Source organism: Cornus florida, unplaced genomic scaffold (assembly GCF_030987335.1).
Source record: "Cornus florida cultivar Cherokee Brave unplaced genomic scaffold, ASM3098733v1 CherokeeBrave_3.0.0_Hap2_Chr09, whole genome shotgun sequence".
Lineage (NCBI taxonomy): Eukaryota > Viridiplantae > Streptophyta > Magnoliopsida > Cornales > Cornaceae > Cornus > Cornus florida.
Genome location: NW_026775579.1, coordinates 82596449 through 82613066, shown reverse-complemented (window position 1 = coordinate 82613066; position 16618 = coordinate 82596449). Strand labels below are relative to the sequence as shown.

Here is a 16618-nt window from a genome sequence, read left to right as displayed (position 1 = left end):
GCCAGAAGTGACATGGGCCGGATATGACCCGCGAACATGGCATTCGGTCCGAGCAGATGGGTCAAGCCCATAGAGAAATACTGCCATATGGGCCGAACGCGAATAGCCCATCAAAGATGACCAAAACTCACAGAAGAACGGGCCCAGATCTAGCAGTCCATTAATGTTTGTAAGTATCTATAAATAGGAGAAGTAATGGATAGAGAAGGGGGAATTCTGTTGAAGTGTAAGAGTTCTAGAGAAAGAAAGAAAAAATGAATTTCTTGCATCTTCAATTGGCGCCATCTGTGGGAAACGTTGAAGATTGATTGATCATTGATCGATATCACGTGGATTCAGACTAATTCGTGGAAACGAAACTTGATCTTTGGGAGTTGGATCTAGATCTGAGCGATTGTGACCTACTCTGGTGGAATTTTAGTTCCTGTTGCTTTGGCGGAAGTGGCTTCAGATCTACGCAACAACGAGTTGTTCGATTGTGGCCGGATCTGACGGATTTAGAATTCAGACAATTCAGATCTCGTCAACCGTAAGCAAAATTCGGAGAATTCGAAACCAAATCTGAAAAATTCGCACTCACGAAGCTCAGATCTACTCACGAACTTGAGATTAATGCCTTTATTCCGTTCAGGAATAATGATAGGTGAAAGGTCCAATCCGATAGAGGCTGTCCAATAAACAAAGCTTGAGGAGTTGATGAACTTGATCGAAGCTCTCAAAAAAGAGAATACAGAATTGAAAGCCGGAATGCAACATCAGCAAATACCCGCGGTTTCGCGTCCACTTCCTACCGGTGAAGGAGGTATTCAATTTAATATCGCACATCAAGGCGAGCAGGACGAGAATAATCAGTCAGCTCTCCACCGTGATGAAATGAGGATGGACGATTTGCCGCCAAATGTTCGTCGAGTTGAGGATCACGAAGGATCGACTCACATTGATCCGCGACATGAGCAGATCAGACAGAACGAAGCCATAACCTTCGATCCGCATCAGGAAAGGTTCAACCGAGAGGAAGTGATAGAGGTTGAATGCCGCCGAGTTGTGTCGCCTTGGCAAAGAGAGCTCATTGAGGAACGGTCGTTCGATCCGTCTTACCGGCCCTCCATGGCTACAATCACTCATCGCGGTTCGGAGAGCAGAACCGTAGCTCACAGAGCTACCGCTGGGCTCCAGAGAGAGAATGAAGCACTCCGATCCGCGGCTCGGACTGTTGATTCACCATTCACTGATGAGATCCTGAATGCTCCGCATCTAAGGAAGTTTGCTATGCCAGTCTTTATTCTGTTTGACGGAACAACCGATCCGATCGATCATGTGTACCATATCCAGTTGAAGATGGCCCTGAATACGGAGAACGACTCTTTAATGTGCAAATGTTTCCCTACCAGCCTAGCCGGACCGGCGCTCAGCTGGTTCAAGAACTTGCCTAGAAGCTCCATTGATAGCTTCCGAAACCTGTGCGATCGGTTCATAAGCCAGTACTATGGGAACAAGCGTCCGCCGAAGGACATCTCGAGCCTATTCACAATGAGACAGCACAAAGATGAACGTCTCTAGGCTTTTCTCACCAGGTTTAATCTCACTAAGAGTATGGTGATCGAATGCCACCCTTCTACAGCGGTTCAAGCCTTCAAGTTAGCCATGACATGTGGCACTCCATTCCATACCAGTCTAGTAGTGAACATGCCGACGACTATGGATGAACTCAATGAAAGAGCCGATGGCTTTATGCACCTAGAAGAAGAGGAGGCAGCCAATGCTCGGACAGCGTCGGTCGTGTCGACCGAGGAAAAGTCCAAGGCAAAGATCAGGCAGAAGCAGGCTCAGCCGCAACGTCAAACCTCCTGGAAGGCAGAAAAGAGGTCCAGGGAGGAAGAGCTGATCACTCCGCTTAAGGTCACTCTGGCGAGACTATATCAGGAGAACAAAGATAAGTTTCATCCACCACTGCCAATTAGGTAACCCCTCGAACAGAGGGATCAGACTAATCATTGTGCTTTCCATTCCGATTTCGGTCATCAGACTAACGAATGCAGGAATTTGACAAGGCAAGTGGAGATGTTGATAGTTAGAGGGGAGTTCGCGAGTTATGTTCAAGGCTCGGCGATAGAGCAGAATCGACCGATGGAGCAAGTAAAAAGGAGTCATAAACAAAGCTCCCACAATTCACAACCAGTTCGTATAATCAATGCTATCCACGGTCGACCCGAGCCCAGCGAAGATTCAGATGAGCTACTCCGAACACGCCTACGGCAGGCGCGGATGAAGAAAAGGGTCAGTGGTGTGAATACTCTGCACCAACAGATCACATCGATACAGATAAAGTTCGACAGGACAGACCTGCAGCGTGTTCAAGTCCCTCATGAAGACTCGTTGGTAGTCAGCTTGACAGTGGCGGACTGCTTGGTGCGCAGAGTTCTGATCGATCCCGGAAGTAGTGCGAATGTCATGCCGAGGGAAACATTTGATCAGCTCGAGATTAAACCAGAGAGGCTCAAGCCCACTGGAAATCCCCTGTTAGGATTTGACGGCAAAAGGGTGGAGCCCGTCGGAATGGTGGAAGTAGAAGTTCAAGCTGCAGAACGAGCTCTTATGGAAACTTTTGTGGTTGTGGAGATTCACCCCTCATACAATCTCCTGATGGGAAGAGGATGGATTCACAGAGTCCAAGGTGTACCCTCAACTCTGCATCAGGTCATGAGGTGCCTCGGACCTGATGGAAATAAGGTGATAGATATTCGTGGGGATCAGTTTGCAGCCAAAGAGTGTTATTCCGTCACACTAAAATATGCTGGGAAAGGGAAAGCGCCCGTCCGTTCGGCGAGCCCCAGATAGCAATTACAGGAACCTCCGCCCAAGCAGAATAGGGTGGAGGAGTCAGTTGACTTGACCGAAGAGCCCCTTCTGGATGTGCAGATCGATCAGTCCAGGCCAGAGCAAACTACCAGAGTAGGAGTAAGACTGACCAGGGAAGAGCAGCAGGAGCTAATTGGCTTCTTGTCTCACAATGCCGATGTATTTGCATAGAGTCACCTAGACATGCCTGGAATTAATCCTTCCGTATCCTGTCATTCCTTGAATGTCAATCCCAATTTCAAACCAGTAAAGTAGAAGCAACGAAGATTTGCTCCAGAACGTAACCAAATCATAGCCGAGGAAGTTGATAGGCTGCTTGATGCGGGATTCATCAGAGAAGTGCACTACCCTGAGTGGCTGTCCAACGTCGTTGTCGTGCAGAAGAAGAATGGGAAATGGCGAGTATGCATTGATTTCACCAATTTGAACAAAGCCTGTCCGAAGGATAGCTTCCCGCTGCCAAAGATTGATCAAATGGTGGATGCCACCACCGGGTATGAGCATTTAACCTTTCTGGACGCTTATTCAGGTTATAATCAAATCCCTATGGACCCGGCAGATGAAGAAAAAACTTCTTTTGTAACCGAGCGAGGGACATACTGCTACAAAGTTATGCCTTTCGGACTAAAGAACGCGGGAGCAACTTATCAAAGACTTGCTAGTAAAATTTTCAAGGATCAAATAGGAAAGATTGTGGAAGCCTATATTGATGATATGGTGGTAAAGAGTAGGAAGAAGGATGATCATCTGAAACATCTGCAAGATGTATTTGATGTGCTGAGGCGATATGGAATGAGGCTCAATCCAACCAAGTGCTCGTTCGGTGTGAGTTCCGGTCAGTTTTTGGGACACGTGGTCAACCGCAGAGGTATCGAAGTTAGCCCCGCTCAAGCAGAGGCTTTGGTTAAGAATGCCGAGCCAAAGACGATCAGAGAGGTGCAAGCCCTCACAGGACGAATAGCTGTATTAAGTCGATTCATTTCTAAGTTGTCGGACCGCTGCAAGCCGTTCTTTGACACGATCTGGAGTCATGGAAGACAGGTCTGGGGAGATGAGCAACGACAAGCATTGACCCATTCGAAGGAATATATGCAGAATCCACCAGTCCTATCAGCCCCGGATCCAAAAGAAAAATTATTTCTATATCTTGGAGTATCTAGTGTTGCGACAAGTGCCGTTCTGATTCGTTGCAAGGAAGGGGTGCAACACCCGGTATTTTATGTCAGTAAAACAATGACCGAGGCAGAACGAAGGTACTCGAAGGCCGAACGGGTGATACTTTCACTTGTAAACGCAAAAAGAAAGTTGAGGCATTATTTCGAATCCCACCCTATAGCTGTTCTAACAACTTTTCCAATCAGAGTGCTTATGCACAAGCCAGAACTCTCGGGCAGAATGACAAAGTGGGCCATAGAGTTAAGCTCATTTGACATAACGTATGAGCCGAGAACAGCTGTCAAAGGACAAGCGGTAGCCGATTTCCTGCTAGAATGCGACTCTGAGGATACGGAAGAAGACCTTAGATGCGGCTCTTGGAAACTTTATGTGGATGGCTCCTCTAACCAGATGGGGGCAGGAATTGGGGTTAAACTGCAAACCCCAGAAGGTACTTCTTTGAGTCAAGCACTCAGACTTGAGTTCCGAGCCACCAATAATGAAGCGGAATACGAGGGTTGCTGAATGGGTTAAAGTTGGCCAGAGAGCTACAGGTCAGAAGTTTGACTGTTTATAGTGACTCACAGTTGATTGTTCGGCAAGTAAATGGTGAGTACGCGACCAAGGATAACACGATGGAGGCATATCGTTCTGCCGTTCTGCATAAAGCCAAGGACTTTGCAAAGATTGAATTCATACAGTTACCGAGGGAACAGAACGCAGATGCGGACCGGTTAGCATGTAGTGCTTCGAGTTCTGGCGAGACATTGGCGAGGGTGATTCCAATAGGAATACTGACCCAGCCATCTATTTTTGAAGAACCTTTGGACTCTGACCCTTGGCAAGTCAATGTCATACCATCATCACTTATATTCGAGATGGCGTTTTGCCTATGCAAAGGGATGAAGCTAGGAAAATCAAAAAGAATGCTGCAAAATACGCCATTGTGCATAACCAGTTGTATAGAAGGTCCTACTCTGGCCCATACTTGAAGTGTGTCACCCCCACAGAGTCGCAGCAGGTGTTGCGAGCTATTCATGAAGGCGTATGTGGCAATCATTCTGGGGGAAGATCGTTAGCACACAAAGCAATGACACAAGGGTATTTCTAGCCGAACATGTCAAGAGATGCGGAGGAGTTCTCTCGAAGGTGCGATAAATGCCAACGGTATGCACCATTGATCCACCAACCACCTGAGGAATTGCACGTAATGGCCTCACCATGGCCTTTCGCGCAATGGGGGATGGATGTGGTCGGTCCTCTGCCACGGCAAGAGCTCAGAACAAGTATGTGCTACTGGCCACGGATTACTTCACTAAGTGGGTGGAAGCAGAACCATATCCAAGCGTGACTCAGACTCATGTGAGATGATTTATCTGGAGCAATATTATCTGCCGTTTCAGCATTCCAAGGTCAATAGTCATGGATAATGGCACGAACCTCGACATCAAGCAAGTAAGAGAGCTGCTGGAGGAGTATGGAATTAATCAGAAGTTGGCTGCAGTAAGTCATCCCTAGGCCAATGGACAAGCAGAAATTACAAACAGAACAATTTTCGCCTACATTAAGAAGAAGCTGGAGGACCATAAAGGGAAGTGGTTGGATGAGCTCCCAAACGTCCTATGGGCTTACAGAACCACCCCAAGGCGGCCGACTGGGGAGAGCCCGTTTGCAATGGCGTATGGTACCGAGGTGGTTATACCGGTTGAGCACTTGGTCCCAACTATCAGAAGCTTACCATGGAGTCGAAATCAGAACGACAGAATGTTAAGATTGAACCTCGATATGATAAACGAAAAAAGGGACGTTGCAGCAATAAGGTTAGCATCATACCAGCAAGTATTGGCGAATAGTTACAACAAAAGAGTAAAACACAGAGATTTTGCCCTGGCGATCTGGTTCTGAAAAGAAAGGTGGGGATAGTCAAAAAAATGATGCTACCCTGGGAAAGCCCATACAGAATTGCAGAAGTCATAGGGAAGGGGGCATATACATTAGAGACTATGGCGGGAAGGTTGGTCAGCAAGCCCTGGAATGCTACGTCTCTGAAGAGGTACTATCAATAAAAGCTAAGTTTCAGTTTTATTGGGTGTTGTTTGTTTTCAATCAAGTACGTATGAATGTGCAAATTCCTGAGATTTATAAAAATAGCTTTCCTTTTCAAAGGGTTTTTAAAAATGAAAAGCCAAGTGGCAAGTGGCATTCTAGCCGAGCGCTAGGCACTTAAGCAAGATAAGTGGCGGCTGGCACCCCAAGCCGAACGCCAGCACTTGCTAATAAACGAAAAGCCAAGTGGCAAGTGGCATTCTAGCCGAGCGCAAAGCACTTAAGCAAGATAAGTGGCAACTGGCACCATAAGCCGAACGCCAGACACTTTCTAATAAAAGAAAAGCCAAGTGGCAAGTGGCATTCTAGCCGAGCGCCAGACACTTAAGCAAGATAAGTGGCAGCTGGCACCATAAGCCGAACGCCAGACACTTGCTAATAAATGAAAAGCCAAGTGGCAAGTGGCATTCTAGCCGAGCGCCAGGCACTTAAGCAAGATAAGTGGCAGCTGGCACCATAAGCCGAACGCCAGACACTTGCTAATAAACGAAAAGCCAAATGGCAAGTGGCATTCTAGCCGAGCGCCAGGCACTTAAACAAGATAAGTGGCAGCTAGCACCATAAGCCGAACGCCAGACACTTACCAAAAAATACGCACACGACAAAGTTAATATGAAAAAATATTGAAAGAGGGTTTGAACAGAGCGTAGCACAAAAAAAAAAAAAAAAAAAAAAAAAAAGAAAAAAGAAAAAAGAGTTTTATCATCTCATTCATAATAAGCATTGAGGTTACAAAAAGTGAAGTATTCAAGTGACATAGCTACAAAAGAGTATGGAATCGAAGAATCTAGAGGAGTCCTAGCTAGCTGCCTCAGTACCGACAGCCTCCTGGTTGTGCTGATCCGCCTCCTCGTTCCCGTCAGCCATCTCACCCTCACGAGGTGGGGAATCGAGATGAATAACAGAGTCGTTCTGCTGGGGCCCAACGTCAGCAATGACTATGGGAGATACCACAGTTGACGAATGAAGAGCGGTTAGAGGCTGAACGGTAGGAGGAGCTGTAGTGATCCTGGAGGAAGCAATCTCCTGACATTCAACAAATATGTGCTCGGCTTCGGTGGGTTCTGGGTCAACATAGACCCCCAGAGGGTCAATCCCTAGATCCTTATCAATTTCATCCGGAGTTGAGCTGGTCTGGCCCTCAGCCGGAACTCGGTCGGAGAAACCATCTCAGAATCCCTGAGCATATCTAAGAGCTCCAACTCTTGAGAACCGAGCATGAAGAGCCAGCATTCCACCATTCACTCTGCTAATGGTATCAATCAGAGCGTTGCGCTCGTTCAGAGCTCTTTTCTCAAAAGCCATCCGAGCAGACTGTTCATCAGCCAGAAGGCGCTGGAGCTCTGCCTTTTCATCTCTGATTGAATCACGTTCAGTCTGCCAGACACTCTTCTCAAGCTGGAGGGCATCTTTCTCATCCTGAAGAGAGTCGTTTTCCTTCTTCAGAACATCTCTTTCTTTTTCGGTTTCTTCAAGCCGAGCCAATATCTCGGTGTTCTTGCTGGCAAGAAGGTCGTTTTCCTTATTAGCCACATCCAGGCTATCAGAGAACTTACGGGCCCTGGCGTTCCCCATTTCCACCTGTTTCTGCATAGCCATCATACCGAACAAAGTCTGCATAGATATACATGGATACTGGTTAAACCGATCGCCTGGTCGGACGAAGGCAAGAGCAAATAGTATAAGAGGATTCATGAGTTAGAAATTAAAAGTCACCTCCATGGCAGATTGGGGAAAGCGGCTGAACACATCCTTTTGTGACAGACCCTTCGCCGTCTCAAGGTCTTTCGGAGTCCACATGCTCCTATAATACGCCATGGCGGTCTGGCCATCTTTCAACATGGTCTCGTTCGGCTTCACGAACGTCCCATCCGTTTGGGTGTACCAAGGAGCCCATGGTGGTAAAATAGGAATAGAAGGAGAAGCTGAAGCAGAAGTAGAGGCACCAGCTGCAACAGGCCCGGAGGGGGCAGGAGCTCTGACTGGGCGATGCAAGAGAGCGCTCGGCCCAGAGACTCGGGTCCTTCTTATAAGAGGTTCCTCCTCAAGGTTGACTCCACCGTCAGGATGAGGTCTTTTGCCTCGTTCTTTGTCCCGAGCACCCCCAGCGGCAGCAGGGGTAGTAGTGATTTGTGGAGGTGTGCTCGGGTTGGTAGCAGGGGTGCTGACAACAGGATCAATAGCCACCGTACTCGGGATGGTGTCAGAGATGGTGGCTGAAGAAGAGGCTGATGCAGGAGAGGAGGTGGCTCCAGCAGCAGAAGTGGCTGGGGGAGGATTTTTCCTCCTACCAAAGGAAGGAATCTAAAGCCTGCTCATTGTATAGCCGAGGGATGAGAGCGCTAGAAGGTTGTCTGAAGTGAGGAGGTCTGAGTAAGAAGGAATATCGTTCAGAACGTATTTCTTCAAGTAATTACTCCTATCCCTGCAAACACTGTAGCTCAAGTCATCACAAGGTATGCCTAAGGAGCGACATAAGAAAGTACAAAAGCGAGGAACTCATGTTTCGCAGGGACAATCGTTTTTATGAGATTTGAATTTCTTATACGAGGAGACAGAACAGATGCCAAAGGCGCTCGGGATTGGGTAATCCTCTGCAGCCGGCGAAGACCAGGCCCCACTAACACCTACAATGTTATCCCTCCAACCCTTTTCAGATTTGATTGTATCCGTACATATGGACATCTTGTCGATCGGGTAGAGGTGGTAGAATGGCTAGTCAGTTCGGATCTTACTGACCTTATAGCAAAGAAGAAGATCTATGAGGTCAAGGTCCAGACCTCTGTCACGAATCAACAGTAACATAACGGATATGATTCTAAAGAAATTGGGGTTTACCTGCAGGGGGGATATCCCCAGTCTATTGAAAACATAGTTAAAGAAGGGATGTAGAGGGAACCTAACGACATTCAGTTGAAGGTTAGTAAATAAAACCTCGCCGGGAAGAAGGCCGGCACCAGTCATAATATTAACATCCTTAGGGCAAACCCTAACTTGGATGTTGTCAGGAAGTCTAAGTCTCATACGAAGAACATCTAGATCTACAACCATGGTGGAAGCGATTGAAGGATCTAAAAGGGTAAAAAGAAGTCTGCCGAAAGTAAAAAGGAACAAGACTAACCTCTGGGGTAGAAAGCAACAAAGAGCACTGCAAGATCGCTGGGAGAATGACTCTTGAAGAATTTCACCGGATGAAATTTAGCACTGTTCTAAAAAGATGAGCGAGAGATTTGACTGATGATGGAGACGGTAAAAAGGCATGAAGTGGCATTCTAGAGCCTTATAAAGGCGAAGTGGACCCGAGGGCCGAAGCGTCAGGGAGGCGAGAAATTTATCGAACCCCGGAACATTGATTCTGGATCTGACCGTCCGTTCCCCCATAAGGGTTTCTCGAGCCGTCAACATCATGATGAGACGCCTTTGATAATTACCCCCTTATTAAACAAGGAGTAATTATGGGGGCAGTTGAGGAGGCCAGAAGTGACATAGGCCGGATATGACCCGCGAACATGGCATCCGGTCCGAGTAGATGGGTCAAGCCCATAGAGAAATACTGCCATATGGGCCGAACGCGAATAGCCCATCAAAGATGACCAAAACTCACAGAAGAACGGGCCTAGATCTAGCAGTCCATTAATGTTTGTAAGTATCTATAAATATGAGAAGTAATGGATAGAGAAGGGGGAATTCTGTTGAAGTGTAAGAGTTCTAGAGAGAGAAAGAAAAAATGAACTTCTTGCATCTTCAACTACATTTGTAAGTTGAAAGGTTTTTCAGACTTTACACATCTTTTCATCTAACCTGCCCCGTTTAGTTGTAAAATCAAAAGTTCTTTTGCTTTGTTATAATACACTGTCTAAAGCAACAAAATCGTGAATTAATGAAAATGTGTCAACTCAGAAATGATAGTGGTCCTCAATTAATAATGTCCAAGTTACATATGCAAGTTAAAGTATTTTGACTTTGAGATGTTAGAGGATATCTTCACCCCTCTCCCTCAAAAAAGAAATAAATCAATAATTTCTATGTCACACAATTGTTATTATTAGTTTTATTTGATAGTCCATGTTACACAATTATTTTCATAATATAAATGATCATATTCTAATTTAGGGTTTAATGCCTTATTAGTCAATCTAATTGTGATTTTGTAATTTTCTGATAAAAAATCAAAACTCCGATAAAAAAATTGGCCCTCTCTAACATAAAATCGTAGCAAAAATACACAAGGGATCTATATCATAAAATTGTAGAGGACATCTTTTCTAAGATCCTCAACCAATAATATTAGCCGTTGGAGAACATATTTTTCAAGAACCTCAATCAACGTAAAATCATAAATAAAAAAAATGTGTAAACTTGAGATATTAGATGGCATTTTTTTCAAGATACTTAATCGATCAATAATACATAGTTAAAAAAGATCCTTAATCGATCAATACTACATATGTTGCATTTGCAAGTTAACGGATTTTTTACTCGATATGTTTCAATTCGAGACGTCAAAGGACATCTTTTTCAAGATCCTCAATCAACATAAAATCGTGAATAAAAAATATATATATTTGTGTGAACCCGAGGGCATGTTTTTCAAGATCTTCAATTAATAATATATATGTTATATTTGCAAGTTAAAAGATTTTCAACTTGAGAAATTTTAATTCTAGATGTCAGAAGACATTATTTTGAATACCCTCAATTCAACATAAAATTGCAAATTTAAAAAATGTGTTAACTCTGAAATGATAGAGGTCTCCAATCAATAACATCCATGTGACATGTGCAAGTTAAAGGATTTTAACTCCAGATGTTAGAGGAACATCTTTTTCAAAATCCTCAAACAATTATGTCTATGTTACATTTGCAAGTAAAAAAGTTTTTGGGCTTTACACCTCCACCACTCTCCCTAAAAAAAAAATAATAATAATCAATCAATAATGTCTAGTCACACAATTGTTATTATTACTTTAATTTGGTAGTCTATGTTACACAATTATTTTCAAAATTTATATGATAATAATCTAATTTAGGATATAATGCCCTATTTGTCAAGCACGTGATTTTGTAATTTTCTTATCAAAAATCAAACCTTAGATTAAAATTTTGACCTCATTATTTAATTCAGACTTCAACCCTTCATCTTCTATTTTGGAAGAAAATGAAGTATTGCTATGCTACACCGCTTTTTATTTTCTTTGTTCCTATTTCTCTTTGTATTCTAAAGAGATTGTAACTAGCTTCTTCAATATTCAATTTTCATTGCTCTTTGATACCATGTGATCAATTTCACATTTTCTTTTCCTTTTATAAATGATGAGTTTTGAAATGCTTATGAACTCCAATTATATATATAAATATACACACACAAACACACAGATAACAAAAATCCACCACCCCATCAACTGGAATTACTTGAAAATTTGGAAATAAAAGAAAAAGAACTCATATTGAGAAATTAGTTAGGACGATTAATTAGCTAACGATAGCAGTCTATTTGAGTATCTACTTGTGTTCATCATAATCAAACATTATCTTTATTATTATTTGCACACCATAATCAACATTATGATCATCGTTCTTTATACATAAGGAATAATTTTGGGTAAGGTTTCTGTACTATTGTGTCTAGCAAATGAAGCAATAATTGAGCAATTCCATTATTGAGAGTTTAGCTCTTAGGCCACATCATTTCCTCTTAGTTTTCGAAAAAATTATTTTATAGTTTTGAGATCATTGATTCGGTCCATCGACAGTACCTAACACACAAGTAAATGCATCAATTTTATATTGTCAACTAATAATTAATCAAGGCTAATAATATATGTTCATTCAATAATTTTTCCTTCGGAGTCCTCCCTTTCTCTCTCTAAATTGATAGAGAGAGAAGGATTGATCTTAGTAGCCCCTCCCTTCCTCCCTCTACGGTCTCTACCACCTCTCCCCTTCCCAACTCACTTGATCCCATTTCATTTCCAGAAAATCTAGAGACCCATCTCTCTCTCTCTCTCTCTCTCTCTATAGATCCAATGACCAAAAAAATCACTGGTAGAACAAGGACCATAGTGGTCCAGTGCTCAATGTTCCAAACGTATGTACAACTTTCTCAAAACTTCTTGTGATGATGGTGGCCTTCAACTTGGTTTATTTTACATAATTTTCTTTGATACCCATATGTTTCCTTTCTATTCATTTCAGTCTTGATCCATTCCCCAATTCAGGGCCCTCCGATGGATATGGGCCATCTGGACGTGGGACCCACCCAAAGGGTTAATTTCTCTAGACTTAATTGTACGTGTTAACAGTTTGTAATGTTTTCTTATGTTGAACAAGGTATTGTGCAAATCTTTATAATAGAGAGAATCTTGATTCTAATTTCCCCATCTCTCCAATTGAGTTATTTTACCAAGCTACTTCAGTTGTGACAAAATCGCAGTTGATGGGCCATCTGGACGTGAACACACTTAAAGGGAGATGATACATACCTGGAAAAAGGAATTTATGAATTTTTCTCTTTATATTTGGTTTTAGGAAAGAGACGTTATTTTGTTCATTAAGAAAAAGGGAAGGTGAGAGATTGTCATTGGGTTTATCTAATAATTATGAAAGGCGGTACTGCAATTTAAAATTTCTATAACCGTCTCACTTCTTTTCTTTCTTCTCTTTTGTCTATGTTTGAAGGAATGAAAATTTGTTAAGCGGGAGGATGACTCATTCATTTTCTTTTCTCTTCCTTTTTTATTTCCTCTTTACCAAAAAAAAATTGTTTATTTTTTCCTATATTCGCTCCCCCTTTCCCTCTTTCCTACCAAACGGATCGTTAAATTTTCTAGAGATGACATCCACTTAGAACAAAAATAAGAATTTAAATAAGATAGATAGTCAAAACTTGAGTCTTTCATGAATTCTTGGATAACTATGAATAATTCGAACTCTTTACAACCAATTAAAAATTACCAATTACAAATTAAAAATTATTCAGTTAGACAATTCATTTCAAATATTCGGTATGAGTCTACTCTTTTATGAATACCAAAAAATATTTGCACATGTTATTTATAACATGGGTTTTTTTTTTTTTTTTTGGGTTGCACTTTACCCTTATTAAAATGTACAACTATGTATATTACAAATCTTTACCCTATAGAGGATCTTGATTCTAATTCCCCATCTCTCTAATTGAGTTAATTGGATTTTAAAAACCTATCAAATTTATGACATTTTATGAAGGTAGTTTAGTTGGGACAAAACGATAGTTAATCACTTAAATCTATTATACTTTTACTTCTTATACATTATCTATTTCATGTTAATTATGAACACAAATACTTTTATAAAGAAGATCTATGCTCATATCATGTCTGTATAAAAAATCGATTCACATTGAATACTTAAACGTAGGTGTTCAATTCTTCTTAAATCATTCCAAAATTTTAAAATTATTATTATTTTTATATATCTAATGCACACTGATATTACTTAATACATACTTCGTATTCGATATTTTTCATATACCATATACAAATATTTAACAAGTTCTGAGTATAAAAACATAACCTTTTCAAATATAATAATGTAGTATAATTGCTGAGTAAATTTTAATTAGACTTTCTTCAAAAAGTATTGAGACACATAATATGATTCATTTAATCATTCTAAAATTTATTCACGAAAAATAACTCTCAACTTGTTTAGGATAATTTCTTTGTAAGGAAGTTCTAGTATGTTAATATTCTTATCCATGTCTATATTAGTACGGTACATATGTGTTGATGTTTGCCATATCCCATATCACGTCTTATCGTTCAATAGTCTTGTATACAAGAGATGCACGTACAAATATACATATATATATATATATATATATATATATATATATATGTGTGTGTGTGTGTGTGCGCGCGCGTGTGATTTTTCACTTCAGAATAAATGTTTTTGGCAGCTACTAGGTGCTTATTGTGAACTTGTGAAGGAAAGTGTTTCTTAGTTGCAACAAGTGATGGCAAATTACGGTACGACAAGACATAATAGCATGATACGAGTTAAAAAGATTTAGAATATAAAAGAGTCGACACGATTAACTCGTTTACTTAACCGTGTCGAGTTAGGGTTGAGGAGTTCATCCCGTGTAACCCGTTTATGACCCATTTAACTCAAAATGTTATAATCGTGAATACGACCAATATAATATGTTATATGTTTAAACCCAATTACTATGGATAGTTATGTCATTTCAACATAAACCTTATCTATGCCTTATGATTTTTCTTTTTATTTTGAATTTTTTGGTTAATTATGATTTTTTTTTTTCTATTTTTAGTATTTGATTAAATATTAAATTTCTCATTTTGATAAACAGGTCATTAAACGGGTTAACACGTTTACTTGTTTAATAAACAAGTTGGGTTAGTATGGAAGATTTTGACACAATTATTAAATAGATTGGATTTGAAGTTATTTATTTAATATAATACCCTTATATCGACACAATACGAACACGAATTGTCATCCCTAACGGCAACCTCTTTATTTCATACATTTACTTAGTATTATCAATTTTAAACAAATCAGAAGGATGATAAAAATGTGACTGACAAATCGATATGATTTCTACAACAATAAGAATTTATTAGGATAGACCGTGAAGACTTGAGTCTTAAATAATTTACTGCATAATTTTGAATAATTCGACCACATTTTCAAGCAAGATGCAACCTAAGTAAAATGATTAATTCTATTATTTTATTACTCCCTTGCCATGTTAAAAGAATAAGTTTGATACGAAGAACATATCACATAAACAGATTTAAATCAACTCTAACATCTGATAACACGACTCCTAATTCAAGCGTACTTTGATCAAAATAAATTTTAACAAAAGTTTATATATATATATAGAGAGAGAGAGAGTTGACATTGATATCACATACATCAATACAAATGTAAATAGGATTACCTCGACAAAAATTGAGGAGGGTGCTAGGCTCAAAATGTAACACTTGTTGTGCATATCATGCTATATAGAATGGGGGCACCTCATAGCTATATAATCGCTAGACAATGAAATCTACACTCAACAACATTCAAATTGACCATTCATTATGGTTTCACAAATCTTAGAACACAGTTTTCAAAAAGGTAATTATCTAAATAATATTTTTTACATTTCCATTTAAAGTTGGTACTCATCAATCATACATACGTAGAGATGGGAGCAATTTATAATATAAAGCTCGAAATCATTAGAAGCCACAAATTTTATTTCTAAAATCAACAAATAATCTTAGCCTCACAAAAATTATTTGATTTCTTCACTAATTTTCAGTTGGTTGGTCAACCATGATGTGAAGGTTGCACCTTTTTTATTTGGTATAGTTCTTCGGATCGTCTTTATCATTCTTCTAGTCTTTGGAAGATCATAAACTTAAAAAATAAAAAAAAATAAAAAAAAAGGTGGATGATCATAAACTAGTATAATTTTTCAAATAAACGTGTTAAATAATTTGGAATGATTGATTAAAAACAATTTGGACAATTCAAGAAATGGAATCTTTCTATTGTTGCCTTTAATAGCATCTAACGGGACTTGTTTCCTATAAAGTTTGGTTGTACAAAATTAGAGTCTTGAAATTTAAATTGGTAGAATTTAAAAAAAAAAATTAACTTAGACAAAATTGTATCAAATTTTACAAATTCTAAATTTAATTTTAATTCTAATTTCATACAACAACCGAACATATCCTAATAATATTTCGAACACTAACAATAATCTCTATAATAGGAATCCATCAAATAAATAAGAAAAAAATAATAATAGTAATTGGGCCCTTTGATTATTAAAAGTTACAATGTATAAGGACAAATCTAATATAATACTATATATTACAAGTCGTTGTGCTAATTAAATTCATCAAATATTCAAATCTGAGCAGTATGAATGGGCCCTGCATAGCCCACAGAAGGGAGTAATTAAAAATATACAAAGGCCCTGACCATTCACTACCTACTTGGGTTATGGTGGACAGTCAAACAATAGTTGATTTTGATTTGTCGGGTCAAGGGCATGTATAGCCTTCTTTTTGTGTTCTTTCAAAAAAAAAAAAAAAAAGAGTACTTAAGATGTGGTGTCCTCTCAAAATAAATGGTATAAAGTTGGCCAAAAAAAAAAAAATTTATGTCACAAAGTGATAGCAATAAATGTGACATTTAAAGTACTAACAAGTATAGTCTTCTCTGGGTGTGAAATGCATACAAACAAATATATACGAAAATTACCTTCCGAAAATATATATATACGAAAATTGTACATTTTTTTTAAGTACATGGTTTTTCAGATTTTATTTGTACTTAGGGAATGTGTTTGTCTTGAAAAGAGCAACATTAATGTGCTCTTTTTAAAAAATTGAAAATTGAGTATTAAAATTTTTAAGAACCAGAGTTTTAAAGTGGTAAATATAAATTATTATTTTTTTGATATTTTTAAAAAATTTAGTGTTTCAAC

The 16618-nt window shown here is 39.8% G+C and overlaps 1 pseudogene; it reads right to left on the bottom strand.

The window, feature by feature from the left end:
* Positions 1-16618, bottom strand: part of LOC132272988 (probable arabinosyltransferase ARAD1) — a 56632-nt pseudogene that overhangs the window by 15174 nt on the left and 24840 nt on the right.